Here is a 16,088-nt window from a genome sequence, read left to right as displayed (position 1 = left end):
TAATTATAAAGACCACTCAAGATAAAATTCTGGATTTTCAAGGGCCTCATTAAGTAGTGTGTGGAATAAAGGCCTATAATAATGAAGAATTATTAAACATTCACTAACTAGTAAAAACCAGAACCATATTACTTTATGCCCCTCTGCAGTATGTACTTTTTTAGTTCTGCCTATGGATCAACATTTTCGTTTAAAACTTCATGCTTATTGGCAAGGCTTCCTGACAAGCTGGCTTTTCACATTAGTCTGTTCCAGGAAGCATCTCCTTTTTTACTACATTAGAGTATCTATAGAGTTGACTACATGTATCAGCTGCATATACTTATTATTGAAGATGAGGATGATTTGAAATCACTTAAGAAAAGTTTTGCTTAGGGAATTTATAGAAACATCCCAAGTGTCTCAGTTTTCACTTTCTCATGAATTCTGGGTGAATAGTTTTTTTTACTTATAGATGCATTTTTTTAAACAACGTGCCAGTTAAGAAATGGATTTACATGAATCATTCGTTTCTCCCCAGCTTCCATTAATGTCTATGTTCTACATATGAGAAAAAAATTTTTTTAGGTTATAACACGCATTTAATGACCCAATCTTAGGAGTATAGTTCAATCAACTTTTATGTATGTATATGCAGAGAAAGAACCTTTCTAGCCCCTTGAAGACAGTCTTTCCGGTCAGAATTAAACCCTCAGGGTAACCACCTTTGTGTGTTCCATCACTGTCAGTTAGGTTTACTTGTTTCTGAACTTTATGTTTTCATGCAGTATTCCATCTTTGTGTCTGTTTTCTTTTGCCTCATATAATGGCTGTACACAGAGTATAGTGCATTTCTTTAAAGGCAAACTTGAGGCTAAAAAATTAACAGGAGAGAAGATTTTTTGGTTTGGTTTGGTTTGATTTTGGTTTTTCCTAACTGAAAAGAAGATAATCCCTTTTACTAGATTTTGATGATCTGTCAAGGCGTACCTCCGGAACGAGTTAGTCTTAGGGTGTGGTGGTTTGTGCTGGCTCCTCAGCTTCTGGGCACAAGGTAGGAAGGCACTGCTTGCTACCTTGTGGTTGGGTGGGACCACTGACGACTTTTGGAAAATGTGTGTCATTTGCAGAAATGACACATGTGGCTTTTGAGCTGGAGCATTTAGTTGCTGCTGCCTGACCCTCAAGAGCTCCTTTGCTCTGTCTGCCAAGGTGATGTTCCAGATGGGATGCTTCATTAGCCTGGGTCTTGAGTGAGGATGGTACAGAGCAAAACCACCAGCCAGTGGACATTCATGTGGGAAAGAAAGAAACTTTTGTTGTTTTAGGCTGCTGGGACTTGGTGGTTCTTTGTTACCAAAGCATAACAGTATCTGCTGAGGAATTCCAAGGGTCAAAAGGAAAATTGGGTACAAATTCAGCTTATATTTCTAGCTGATAAAAGTTTCAGACGTGGTATTGGACTTACAGACATGAAGGGGTCCATGTCTCTTCTGTTGCTTTTTGAATAATTCCTAAACAGATGTGTCACCGGCAACCACCTTCTTCAAAGCTCAGTGACTTTCTTGAACTGGTTCTTTCTTCAGCACAGCTCTCTGATACTCTTCTCTTAGTTGCCTTAAGAATTCATCCTCCAAGATGAGAGGTTGAGATGACAGTTTGGGGAACACTTGCTGGTAGACTGATTCACATTCTCTAAGTCCCTCAGTGATCATTCTTACTTTTCTCCAGTATGACATGGCCAGGCTGTTTTATGAACATTCCTCTCTAGATGTTAGCATTGATGTGTTTCAAGTGATCACATGCTGCAGATTTTTGAGTCTTATTGCTGATGGGAATGATTGTTTTTGCCTTTCCACCAGTTAGTTAAATAATTATTTTATTTGTTCACTAGACATTTACTGAATGTTTTCCATGTGCTAGCGACTGAACCAGGAAGTGTGATTTCAATGATGAATAAGTTGCAGACTGTGTTCTAAGACACCTGGCTTTCTGAGAAGGAAGATCAGAAGATGATAAAAGGACGGTGAAATGTGACAAGGGCTATAAAGGCTACTTGCAGAGTAAGTGATTAACTCTGTTGTGAATTGTGGTAGTGTGGAGTTCAGGAAAAGCTTCACAGAGTTGGTGGGTTTTTTTTAACTGAATCTTTAAGTTATAAGCAGTTTCCTAGGAGAACAAGCATATACAAGCATTAAGTTTCTCACATACTTCAATACTGACAATATAACACAATTCAATTTTTCAAAATTCTCAAATTCTCAAATTGAGTAACAAATATAGACTAATTTTCAAGGAAAACATTCTTAAGAACCTCTAGTTTTGACTTGGATTACTTTTATTGTAATAATGCTTATATATATATACACACATATATATATACATATATATAAATATATATGTATTTGTTTATTTAAGATATATATATTTAAAAATTTAGAATAAACTACTTACGGTTATAGTCTTTTACTACTTTAAAATGAAAATAGGGGTGCCTGGGGGACTCAGTTGAGCGCCCAACTTTGGCTCAGGTCATGATCTCATAGTTCATAGGTTCAAGCCCCTCGTCTGGCTCTGTGCTGACAGCTCACAGCCTGGAGCCTGCTTCAGATTCTGTGTCTCCCTTTCTCTTTGAACCTCACCCACTCATATTCTGTCTCTCTCTCTCAAAAATAAATAAACATTAAAAAATTATTTTAAACGAAAATAAATTTGGGGAACCTGGGTGACTCAGTCAGTTAAGGTCTGACTCTTGATTTTGGCTCAGGTCATGATCTCATGGTTCGTGGGACTGAACCCTGCATCGGGCTCTAGCATGGAGCCTGCTTGGTATTCCCTCTCTCCCTCTCTCTGCCCCTCCCCCACTCACTCTTTCTGTCTCTCTCCCAAAATAAGTAAATATATTTTTAAAAGATTAAAAAAAATAAATAAAATCAAAATAAGAACTTATTAGAACTTTTAAGAATAACTTTTAAGAACAACTTTTAAGAACTTATAAGAACAAAGTAACTTTTAAAAGAAGTTTCAAAAAATTCTAGATAAATTTGGGGGGTTCTATGTGCGTTCATTAAGATGCAGGAAATAATTATATTTCATATCTTGATTAAGTTTAAAATTATTTTTACTAAAAGTGTTTCCTAAAATACTCAAATTTTCAAAGGAAACTCTAAAACTAATAACTTTCAAGTTAATTTGATATGTCAAACACTGTTTTAATTAATTGTTAAAGTTGAGCTTAATGGTGTGAAAATGTGTTTGGATAGTCTCTTTTTACTTATGGTTAACTTGATTCCTTAAATTTTGCTCATGATGGACCATCTTATAAGCCATTGTCATTCATGCTATTGATAGCTTTTTCTTTTAAACAGTAAGCTGTTTTTAAACTACTCTTAACATTATTTTAATGACTCATTCATTTCAGTGGTTGAGTTCCAAATTGTAATACTGAATAAAGTTTAACAATCTATTATCTATGAAGACAATCTATTAACCAAATATTCTTCATATTCTTACTACTACACTTACTGCTAATGATGGTTCCCAATTTGGTCTCTATAGAGATAGAATGAGTGAAGTATATGTATTCTTTCTCTATGTATGTGTGTATTCACTGAATTCTACTTATCTCTATTTGAAATAGTCTGAAAACATTGTTTTCACATTTGTCATTTCATTTGTTAAATATCATTTACACATGAAGGTTGCCTCTGTTTTTGTTGTTGTTTTAACCACTAACCCGAGATATTTAAAGTAACACATTATTCCGTTGCATTTGTTGACTCATTGTAGTAAATCAGAGTTTAAATTTATTAAATAATAAGCAAAATTCTTACTTGATGAAAATGTCTCACAGTTGTAAATTATCATTACAAAGGAGTATAGCTTTTGTATCTGGGAACGTATTTCATTATGAGTGCAAAGCCAGATATGGAGTGTTTACTGTCATTTTCACATTAGGACAATGTCTACTATTGAAAGACTTCTTGGGGCTAAAATTCCAATCATGTAAATTTGGTATTTGGTCACACTGGTAGCTTTGTCCCATTGTCCTTCATTGCTAAGCAACCAAAGAAAGTGGTTAGGTAAACTTAAGAGTGTGGTATAAATCTGCTTGGCTTTGTTTTATTTTAATTAGGCCTAGAAAATTACATATGTGAACAAAACAATTATGGCTAGAATTTAAATAGCACAGTATATATGCCAGAAACTTTACATACATTATTTTATTTAACCTTCACTTTACTTATGGGGATCAGGTCCCATATCAACATTTTACTCAATATTTTATGTTCAAAAGTATTTGACAAGGCCTGGGAATCCTGCTTGACCTATGTAGAGGATGCTATAGTTTCACCAGCTCACCTTTCAGGACTACGGCACTCATCTCCCCAACTACTGGAGCTGTTCCCTGCAGACATCTCACTGCTGAGTCCCTCTCGGGTTCACTAAAGGGAGCTGCCTTGCCAAACTTCCAGCTCTTTACTGGGAGCAGCCTGTATCCAATATTCGTTGAAGCAGATTTGGGACAATTCTGAAGAACCATCCTAGCTCCAGTGCTTTCCACCCAATCGAATGAGACCTTTATTCTAACTGTATCGCACTTCCTTCTTTCTTAAACCAGTGCTTCTCAGCTGAGAAAGATTTTGCCTGCACACACACATTACCACCACCACCTCCCACCCCTCCACACCCCAGTGGACATTTGACAAAGTCTAGAGATACTTTTGAACATTATAGATGTAGGAAAGGTTTGCTACTGGAATCAAGTAGGTAAAGGCCAGGCCTACAGCTACACTCTGTACAACACACAGGATATTCCCCCACATCAAATAATTATTTTGTCCAAATATCGATAGTGGTGAGGTTGAGAAAACCCTGGCTAAAATCCACAGGTCTGGTTCCCATTAAGCTTCCCTGATAAAACCTCTTGCACTCAGTTCTCAGTCTCAGGATCTTAGCATCAGGTGTAAGGTTTCTGAGAAGTGTGAGGTGATTTCAGTGCCCTAGGCAGTATTTGTGTTTATGATATCACTGGCATCCTGGGCTCTGAACATGTCTGGCTGGTAAGGAACAGGTTTACTATTATAGTATATACTGGGACTTCTTAGAAGCTAATCAAAATAAACCAGGAAAAGACTCTGTCAAAAAGTAATGATACACATTGAAGCCCTGAGTATGTTACTTATATGACTCTTTTCCCTAAGAGAAAAAAGTCTGCTAAAGATTAGGGGGAAGGAAAGTGTTGTAAATACCTTTTTCTTCCTTATATGTGGTAAAATAGAGGACAAATGGGGAGAAAAGATTCTTCATTGTTAATGAAACTAGCAACTAAAATGACTCCTTAGTTTAAATGGTTGAAGAATGTGTGCCAAAACCCAGGAGGGAGGACAATGATTGCAGATAATTTCTTTTTCAGATCTTTCAGCACATATGAGGGGAAATTGTTTGTTATTTGGCTCTGAAGAGCCTAACCACGAATCCCCTCCTTGGAATGGCAGAGTCTGAGGCTGTGCATGGGCTGTATGAGAAACCTTGGGCCAGTTTCCATATTGTAGAGTAACACAAATGACAGGACAGAGAAACTCTGCAAACTACTCAAAGAGGCAGGATACCAACCGGGTTAACAAAGGAAAGAGAGTGGCAGCAACCAATCTGACAGAGGTCAGTTGAGAAATAAATGACTGAAATCACTTCAACCACCTTCTTCCTCCAAAGAAATAAAGACGAATTCTGTGACATGTAGTTCTCCACCGTAAACCACCCTGCTCACCCTGAAGTGGAGAGTGCATATACGTTTATGCCACACTGATGGCTGAGGACAGAGAGTGGTGAGATGTCTCAGGGCAGAGTATGCAGTAGAATTGAGGAGAGTTTTCTGAGGCAATATACCTGAATTTAAGCTGCTTGTATCCTACCTCACTTCCCCTTTCTTCCTAACACTGTTTTTTAGGTATTGACTAACCAAGAAAGAATAACTACCATTAAAAATAAGTAATAAGTATTAGGGACGCCTGGGTGACTCAGTTGATTAAGCGTCTGGCTTTGGCTCAGGTCATGATCTCTTGGTTCGTGGGTTTGAGACCCACATTGGGCTCTGTGCTGACAGCTTGGAGCCTGGAGCCTGCTTCGGATTCTGTGTCTCCCTCTCTCTCTGCTCCTCCCCAGCTTGGGCTCTGTCTCTGTCTCTCTCAAAAAATGATACACATTAGAAAAATTTACAAGGATCTCGTCCGGAAGATGGCGGCGTAGGAGGACGCGGGGCTCACAGCGCGTCCTGCCGATCACTTAGATTCCACCTACACCTGCCTAAAGAACCCAGAAAACCGCCAGAGGATTAGCAGAAGGGAGTCTCCGGAGTCAAGCGCAGACGAGAGGCCCACGGAAGAGGGTAGGAAGGGCGGCCAGGCGGTGCGCGCTCCACGGACTGGCGGGAGGGAGCCGGGGCGGAGGGGCGGCTCGCCCGCCAAGCAGAGCCCCCGAGTCGGGCTGGCAAAAGCGGAGGGGCCGGACAGACTGTGTTCGGACAGCAAGCGCGACTTAGCGTCTGGGAGGTCATAAGTTAACAGCTCTGCGCGGAAAGCGGGAAGGCTGGAGGACAAAGGGAGGGAGAGCTGCTGAGCCCCCGGACGGCAGAGCTCAGCTTGGCGGGGAACAAAGGCGCCAGCGCCATCTCCCCCGCCCATCCCCCAGCCAAAATCCCAAAGGGAACCAGTTCCTGCCAGGGAACTTGCTCGCTCCGCGCAAACACCCAACTCTGTGCTTCTGCGGAGCCAAACCTCCGGCAGCGGATCTGACTCCCTCCCGCTGCCACAGGGCTCCTCCTGAAGTCGATCACCTAAGGAGAAGCGAGCTAAGCCTGCCCCTCCACCCCCCGTGCACCTTGCCTACCCACCCCAGCTAATACGCCAGATCCCCAGCAACACAAGCCTGGCGGTGTGCAAGTAGCCCAGACGGGACACGCCACCCCACAGTGAATCCCGCCCCTAGGAGAGGGGAAGAGAAGGCACACACCAGTCTGACTGTGGCCCCAGCGGTGGGCTGGGGGCAGACATCGGGTCGGACTGCGGCCCCGCCCACTAACTCCAGTTATACACCACAGCATAGGGGAAGTGCACTGCAGGTCCTCACCACACAAGGGACTCTCCAAAATGACCAAACGGAAGAATTCCCCTCAGAAGAATCTCCAGGAAATAACAACAGCTAATGAACTGATCAAAAAGGATTTAAATAATATAACAGAAAGTGAATTTAGAATAATAGTCATAAAATTAATCGCTGGGCTTGAAAACAGTATACAGGACAGCAGAGAATCTCTTGCCACAAAGATCGAGGGACTAAGGAACAGTCACGAGGAGTTGAAAAACGCTTTAAACGAAATGCAAAACAAAATGGAATCCACGATGGCTCGGCTTGAAGAGGCAGAGGAGAGAATAGGTGAACTAGAAGATAAAGTTATGGAGAAAGAGGAAGCTGAAAGAAAGAGAGATAAAAAAATCCAGGAGTATGAGGGGAAAATTAGAGAACTAAGTGATACACTAAAAAGAAATAATATACGCATAATTGGTATCCCAGAGGAGGAAGAGAGAGGGAAAGGTGCTGAAGGGGTACTTGAACAAATTATAGCTGAGAACTTCCCTGAACTGGGGAAGGAAAAAGGCATTGAAATCCAAGAGGCACAGAGAACTCCCTTCAGACGTAACTTGAATCGATCTTCTGCACGACATATCATAGTGAAACTGGCAAAATACAAGGATAAAGAGAAAATTCTGAAAGCAGCAAGGGATAAACGTGCCCTCACTTATAAAGGGAGACCTATAAGACTCGTGACTGATCTCTCCTTTGAAACTTGGCAGGCCAGAAAGGCTTGGCACGATATCTACAGTGTGCTAAACAGAAAAAATATGCAGCCGAGAATCCTTTATCCAGCAAGTCTGTCATTTAGAATAGAAGGAGAGATAAAGGTCTTCCCAAACAAACAAAAACTGAAGGAATTTGTCACCACGAAACCAGCCCTACAAGAGATCCTAAGGGGGATCCTGTGAGACAAAGTACCAGAGACATCACTACAAGCATAAAACATACAGACATCACAATGACTCTAAACCCATATCTTTCTATAATAACACTGAATGTAAATGGATTAAATGCGCCAACTAAAAGACATAGGGTATCAGAATGGATAAAAAAACAAGACCCATCTATTTGCTGTCTACAAGAGACTCATTTTAGATCTGAGGACACCTTTAGATTGAGAGTGAGGGGATGGAGAACTATTTATCATGCTCCTGGAAGCCAAAAGAAAGCTGGAGTAGCCATACTTCTATCAGACAAACTAGACTTTAAATTAAAGGCTGTAACAAGAGATGAAGAAGGGCATTATATAATAATCACAGGGTCTATCCACCAGGAAGAGCTAACTATTATAAATGTCTATGCGCCAAATACCCGAGCCCCCAGATATATAAAACAATTACTCATAAACATAAGCAAACTTATTGATAAGAATGTGGTCATTGCAGGGGACTTTAACACCCCACTTACAGAAATGGATAGATCATCTAGACACACAGTCAATAAAGAAACAAGGGCCCTGAATGATACATTGGATCAGATGGACTTGACAGATATATTTAGAACTCTGCATCCCAAAGCAACAGAATATACTTTCTTCTCGAGTGCACACGGAACATTCTCCAAGATAGATCATATACTGGGTCACAAAGCAGCCCTTCATAAGTTTACAAGAATTGAAATTATACCATGCATACTTTCAGACCACAATGCTATGAAGCTTGAAATCAACCACAGGAAAAAGTCTGGAAAACCTCCAAAAGCATGGAGGTTAAAGAACACCCTACTAACGAATGAGTGGGTCAACCAGGCAATTAGAGAAGAAATTAAAATATACATGGAAACAAACGAAAATGAAAATACAACAATCCAAACGCTTTGGGACGCAGCGAAGGCAGTCCTGAGAGGAAAATACATTGCAATCCAGGCCTATCTCAAGAAACAAGAAAAATCCCAAATACAAAACCTAACAGCACACCTAAAGGAAATAGAAGCAGAACAGCAAAGGCAGCCTAAACCCAGCAGAAGAAGAGAAATAATAAAGATCAGAGCAGAAATAAACAATATAGAATCTAAAAAAACTGTAGAGCAGATCAACGAAACCAAGAGTTGGTTTTTTGAAAAAATAAACAAAATTGACAAACCTCTAGCCAGGCTTCTCAAAAAGAAAAGGGAGATGACCCAAATAGATAAAATCATGAATGAAAATGGAATGATTACAACCAATCCCTCAGAGATACAAACAATTATCAGCGAATACTATGAAAAATTATATGCCAGCAAATTGGACAACCTGGAAGAAATGGACAAATTTCTAAACACCCACACTCTTCCAAAACTCAATCAGGAGGAAATAGAAAGCTTGAACAGACCCATAACCAGCGAAGAAATTGAATCGGTTATCAAAAATCTCCCAACAAATAAGAGTCCAGGACCAGATGGCTTCCCAGGGGAGTTCTACCAGACATTTAAAGCAGAGATAATACCTATCCTTCTCAAGCTATTCCAAGAAATAGAAAGGGAAGAAAAACTTCCAGACTCATTCTATGAAGCCAGTATTACTTTGATTCCTAAACCAGACAGAGACCCAGTAAAAAAAGAGAACTACAGGCCAATATCCCTGATGAATATGGATGCAAAAATTCTTAATAAGATACTAGCAAATCGAATTCAACAGCATATAAAAAGAATTATTCACCATGATCAAGTGGGATTCATTCCTGGGTTGCAGGGCTGGTTCAACATTCGCAAATCGATCAACGTGATACATCACATTAACAAAAAAAAAGAGAAGAACCATATGATCCTGTCAATCGATGCAGAAAAGGCCTTTGACAAAATCCAGCACCCTTTCTTAATAAAAACCCTTGAGAAAGTCGGGATAGAAGGAACATACTTAAAGATCATAAAGGCCATTTATGAAAAGCCCACAGCTAACATCATCCTCAACGGGGAAAAACTGAGAGCTTTTTCCCTGAGATCAGGAACACGACAGGGATGCCCACTGTCACCGCTGTTGTTTAATATAGTGCTGGAAGTTCTAGCATCAGCAATCAGACAACAAAAGGAAATCAAAGGCATCAAAATTGGCAAAGATGAAGTCAAGCTTTCGCTTTTTGCAGATGACATGATATTATACATGGAAAATCCGATAGACTCCACCAAAAGTCTGCTAGAACTGATACATGAATTCAGCAAAGTTGCAGGATACAAAATCAATGTGCAGAAATCAGTTGCATTCTTATACACTAACAATGAAGCAACAGAAAGACAAATGAAGAAACTGATCCCATTCACAATTGCACCAAGAAGCATAAAATACCTAGGAATAAATCTAACCAAAGATGTAAAAGATCTGTATGCTGAAAACTATAGAAAGCTTATGCAGGTAATTGAAGAAGATATAAAGAAATGGAAAGACATTCCATGCTCATGGATTGGAAGAATAAATATTGTCAAAATGTCAATACTACCCAAAGCTATCTACACATTCAATGCAATCCCAATCAAAATTGCACCAGCATTCTTCTCGAAACTAGAACAAGCAATCCTAAAATTCATATGGAACCACAAAAGGCCCCAATAGCCAAAGTAATTTTGAAGAAGAAGACCAAAGCAGGAGGCATCACAATCCCAGACTTTAGCCTCTACTACAAAGCTGTCATCATCAAGACAGCATGGTATTGGCACAAAAACAGACACATAGACCAATGGAATAGAATAGAAACCCCAGAACTAGACCCACAAACGTATGGCCAACTCATCTTTGACAAAGCAGGAAAGAACATCCAATGGAAAAAAGACAGTCTCTTTAACAAATGGTGCTGGGAGAACTGGACAGCAACATGCAGAAGGTTGAAACTAGACCACTTTCTCACACCATTCACAAAAATAAACTCAAAATGGATAAAGGACCTGAATGTGAGACAGGAAACCATCAAAACCTTAGAGGAGAAAGCAGGAAAAGACCTCTCTGACCTCAGCCGTAGCAATCTCTTACTCGGCACATCCCCAAAGGCAAGGGAATTAAAAGCAAAAGTGAATTACTGGGACCTTATGAAGATAAAAAGCTTCTGCACAGCAAAGGAAACAACCAACAAAACTAAAAGGCAACCAACGGAATGGGAAAAGATATTTGCAAATGACACATCGGACAAAGGGCTAGTATCCAAAATCTATAAAGAGCTCATCAAACTCCACACCCGAAAAACAAATAACCCAGTGAAGAAATGGGCAGAAAACATGAATAGACACTTCTCTAAAGAAGACATCCGGATGGCCAACAGGCACATGAAAAGATGTTCAACGTCGCTCCTTATCAGGGAAATACAAATCAAAACCACACTCAGATATCACCTCACGCCAGTCAGAGTGGCCAAAATGAAGAAATCAGGAGACTATAGATGCTGGAGAGGATGTGGAGAAACAGGAACCCTCTTGCACTGTTGGTGGGAATGCAAATTGGTGCAGCCGCTCTGGAAAGCAGTGTGGAGGTTCCTCAGAAAATTAAAAATAGACCTACCCTATGACCCAGCAATAGCACTGCTAGGAATTTATCCAAGGGATACAGGAGTACTGATGCATAGGGGCACTTGTACCCCAATGTTTATAGCAGCACTCTCAACAATAGCCAAATTATGGAAAGAGCCTAAATGTCCATCAACTGATGAATGGATAAAGAAATTGTGGTTTATATACACAATGGAATACTACGTGGCAATGAGAAAAAATGAAATATGGCCTTTTGTAGCAACATGGATGGAACTGGAGAGTGTGATGCTAAGTGAAATAAGCCATACAGAGAAAGACAGATACCATATGGTTTCACTCTTATGTGGATCCTGAGAAACATAACAGAAACCCATGGGGGAGGGGAAGGAAAAAAAAAAAAAAGAGGTTAGAGTGGGAGAGAGCCAAAGCATAAGAGACTGTTAAAAACTGAGAACAAACTGAGGGTTGATGGGGGGTGGGAGGGAGGGCAGGGTGGGTGATGGGTATTGAGGAGGGCACCTTTTGGGATGAGCACTGGGTGTTGTATGGAAACCAATTTGACAGTAAATTTCATATTTAAAATAAATAAATAAATAAATAAATAAACAAAAAAAAAAAAGAAAAATTTACAAATAAATAAATAAATAAATAAACATTAAAAACAAAATTAAAAAAAGTAATAAGTATCCTAAAAATAGAATAAGAAAGCAACAGTGTAAATGAGGCAAATGGCCGAATATTTTCCTTTATGAAGTTTTCTATTTTATTTGTGAAGGGAAATCTTTCCCAAGAACTCATGTCTACTCTTACTGGCCAGAGAAGGGTTACGTGTCCACCTCTACATGTAAGGGAAGCTGAGAAGTCAAATATTTTACTTCAGTGCTCAAAACTAATGGAAGGTGAGGGAGAGGGGGTTACAACAAGGATATGTTTGCTATACAAAGCCAAACAAGACATGGCTGGGATCAAATTCCAGCTTTGTGACATGGGATAAGTTACTTAACTTCTCTGCCTTTCAGTTTTTCCATCCTTAACGTAAGGATGATGATATTAATAGTACCTACTTCAGAGGGTTATTGTCAAGATTAAATGAATTATTGCATAGAAAGCACTTAAAACAATACCTGGCATGTTCTGTTAGATGCTAGTTATTGTTATCTGCACTCTAGGGAACTCCTTGGTGCTAAAATTTTGTAATTCCAAACATAGTTGTTTGATGATAAAAGACAGGATTTATGAGAATTACAAATAATTTAACTTTGCAGTTAGATCATCTGCTTAAAAAATATTAAAATATTCACTTCTCATTGAGGTGAACCAATGCCAGTAAATACTTTCATTGGCTTAAAAGTGTTTTTATTAGAAAAGAAATATGACTTGTATAGTTGGATGAACTTTTAAGCAAGGAGACTGGTGAACATTGAATGATTATAAGGATTTAACTTTACTTGAAAAACATCTGGAAAGAATCTCTTGAGGGAGTTGTTCTACCTTATTTTCCTTCAAGTTTATAAACTATATTTAAGTTTTCCTAAGCAAGCAGCAATGTGTCCTGAGGGGAATTGTCACAGCTCCCTTCCCATAAGCCAAAGTTAACTCACCATGAAGTGCAAATTTATGAAGACTCTCTTTGTCCCATGACCTAAAACTAAGGTTTATCCTAAAGAGAGAAGTCAGCTAATAAACAGAAAGGCAAGCTCATTCTGGATGAGTATTTACTGATGACTGAAATGAAGGCTTACATGTGGGTTAAAAATTTATCTTTCAAAGTGCATATGGTTCACTGAGAGGAGAAGGTAATTCACAAATAACAAAAATACAGCAGTTAAAGTCTTAAGAGGAAAGAGGAATATTGGTAGCAATGTGTGAGAAAGAGAGATTACATACTATGGCATGATCAAAGAAGGTCCTAAGGAGATGGCATTTGAGCTTCTCATTAGTGGAGAAGCTGGTTTTGGGCAGGTAGCATTGGGAGGAAGGTTATTATGGCAGAGGAAAGAAGGAGCAGGCATAGGAGAAGGAAATGGTAGGACATATACTGCACTAGATATTGGGAACAGATAGAGTCACCAAGCAAGCCATGCATCCTCCTCCTCCCAGAGAGGAAAGACCTTTCAGTCGGAAAGAAAAAATAAGTAAGAAGGCAGCTAAATACATAAACAGAATGAGGTTTGTGAAGCAAATAGAGTAGGGTGATGGAAAAGATGGTGACTGGGGACAGGTTCAAGCTGGAGCAGAAGTGCAAGTAACTGTTTTAGGTACAGTTGTAGTCACATCAGACTTGCTAAGGAGGTGACATATGAGAAAAGACCTGCAAGAATTGAAACCTGAAGATATGGTCTTCCCAGCAAGTGGAACAGCAAGGGAACAGCACTTACACTTAAAGGGAAAAGCAAGTGTAAAAGTCTTGACAGAAGAAAAGCAGGGATGCCTATGTTGCTGGAACACAGTGAATGAGAAGAATGGCATAAGGTGAAGATAGAGAGGGAGGCAGGATCCAGATGACCCAGGGCCAAGTCAGTCTAGGTAGGAGTTTGGACCTTATTTAAATGTAATGGGAAACTGCTGAAGAAATTAAAGAGGAAAGCAATATGATCTGATTGCATTAATAATAATAGTAAAAATCATCTTGCCTTCCCATAGAACAGACAGTAGGGGTAAGAATGGTAGCAAGGAGGCTGCTGCAAGAGAGTACTGCATTGGTCAAGGGCAGATCTAGGTTCCATATGTTATAGGTACTGACCAGACACAAAGAGTAAAATGTGGTGGGATTCCTGCTGTGTCCGGTGTTAATGCTTTAGTTTCTATATCAAGGGCAGTCATAGAGTGTTTGAGAGGAAGGCTCAGAGTGGCTGGCAGGGGCACCTGCCAGGCTCCGTTCAATGGCTAAGAGGCTATATACCACCTGCCCAGAAATGGTTCAATATGTTAATGGCGAGTACAATTGTACATGTGTATCCTAGCTGTCTCAGCCCTGGTCTTGGGTGGAGGTTATGGAGATGGTATGAAGTGGTCAGACTCAGGATTTACTTTGAAGATAGAAACTGTACATAGACTTGCTGATGAATGTTGTTAATAGGACGTATGCCTTAGAAAAATAAATGTAATAAGACTTGTATGTAACATTTGTTCCAAATTCTTCTAAAATATATGGTTTCACTTTGGTCTCGGTGAAAAAAATAATTTTCAAAAATTGTTTTCTTTTGCTGACCTGGATGTCTTAGGGCTTCAGGATTATTCTCATTGGATAATCATGTAGGAGCAGAGATATGAGATACTGGGATAACAGCAATTGTCTTCAGGACAAAAACTAAAACATTATTTTTAACTAATTATTGGTTATTGACTCAATTTCTTCTGATGGATCTTTTTCTTTAAGTCAAAAATAGGAAAGAACTTTGTTTACTAAAGACGCTAGCTAAATATTTTCTTTTCTTTCATTTTTCTTTTCTAAAATTTACATGCAAATTAGTTAGCATATAGTGAAACAATGATTTCAGGAGTAGATTCCTTAATGCCCCTTACCCATTTAGCCCATCCCCCCTCCCACAACCCCTCCAGTAACCCTGTTTGTTCTCCATATTTATGAGTCTCTTCTGTTTTGTCCCCCTCCCTGTTTTTATATTATTTTTGTCTCCCTTCCTTTATGTTCATCTGTTTTGTTTCTTAAAGTCCTCATATGAGTGAAGTCATATGATTTTTGTCTTTCTCTGACTGACTAATTTCACTTAGCATAATGCCATCTGGTTTCATCCACATAGTTGCAAATGGCAAGATTTCATTCTTTTTGATTGCCGAGTAATACTCCAGTGTGTGTGTGTGTGTGTGTGTGTGTGTGTGTGTGTGTGTGTGTATATATATATATATATATATATATATCACATCTTCTTTATCCATTCATCCATCGATGGCCATTTGTGCTCTTTCCATACTTTGGCTATTGTTGATAGTGCTGCTATAAACATGGGGATGCATGTGTCCCTTTGAAACAGCACACCTGTATCCCTTGGATAAGTGTCTAGTAGTATATTTAGGGTTGTAGGGTAGTTCTATTTTTAGTTTTTTGAGGAACCTCCATACTGTTTTCCAGAGTGGCTGCACCAGTTTGCATTCCCAGCTAGTTAATTATTTTCTGTGTAAAAGATAGAATGTGAACTCCTGAGTCTAAAGAACTTTAAAAATTGTAGTACTAGTCTTCCTATATTTCATAACTTTAAATGAAACAATATTTATTTAGGATTCTATTTTTCTTCTTTGATTTAATGTGCATTTTCACATCAAAAAACACACAGCACTGAGTGTATACTAGTTCTTGGCAATGAATTAGAGAATATAAATCAAACTGTAAGTAAAACTGAAAAGCTTCAGAGCTTCATAAAGAAGCTATTTTCTGAGCTGGGCTAAGAATTTGAAAGGCACTTTTAAACAAACTTTCCTCATTCAAACTCCCCCCCCCCATTTTAATTTTAACACTTTATTCATTGATTTCCTTGGCAATATTAGATCAGGAGAGCAGGATACCAAGCCATGATAAGTAATTCCATCTC

General features: G+C 39.2%; 1 long non-coding RNA gene across 1 annotated transcript; it reads right to left on the bottom strand.

Moving 5' to 3' along the window:
• Positions 1-431: 431 nt before the first annotated feature.
• Positions 432-4,274, bottom strand: LOC125935017 (uncharacterized). Its single transcript, XR_007461600.1, has 2 exons — positions 3,813-4,274; positions 432-2,148 (listed from the first exon to the last, which is right to left on the bottom strand). It is a non-coding gene; the product is annotated as an uncharacterized LOC125935017 (long non-coding RNA).
• Positions 4,275-16,088: the final 11,814 nt, after the last annotated feature.

The sequence above is a fragment of the Panthera uncia genome (assembly GCF_023721935.1).
Source record: "Panthera uncia isolate 11264 chromosome A1 unlocalized genomic scaffold, Puncia_PCG_1.0 HiC_scaffold_17, whole genome shotgun sequence".
NCBI lineage: Eukaryota > Metazoa > Chordata > Mammalia > Carnivora > Felidae > Panthera > Panthera uncia.
The sequence above is the reverse complement of the archived record's forward strand: the minus strand, read 5'-3'. Positions and strand labels throughout refer to the sequence as shown.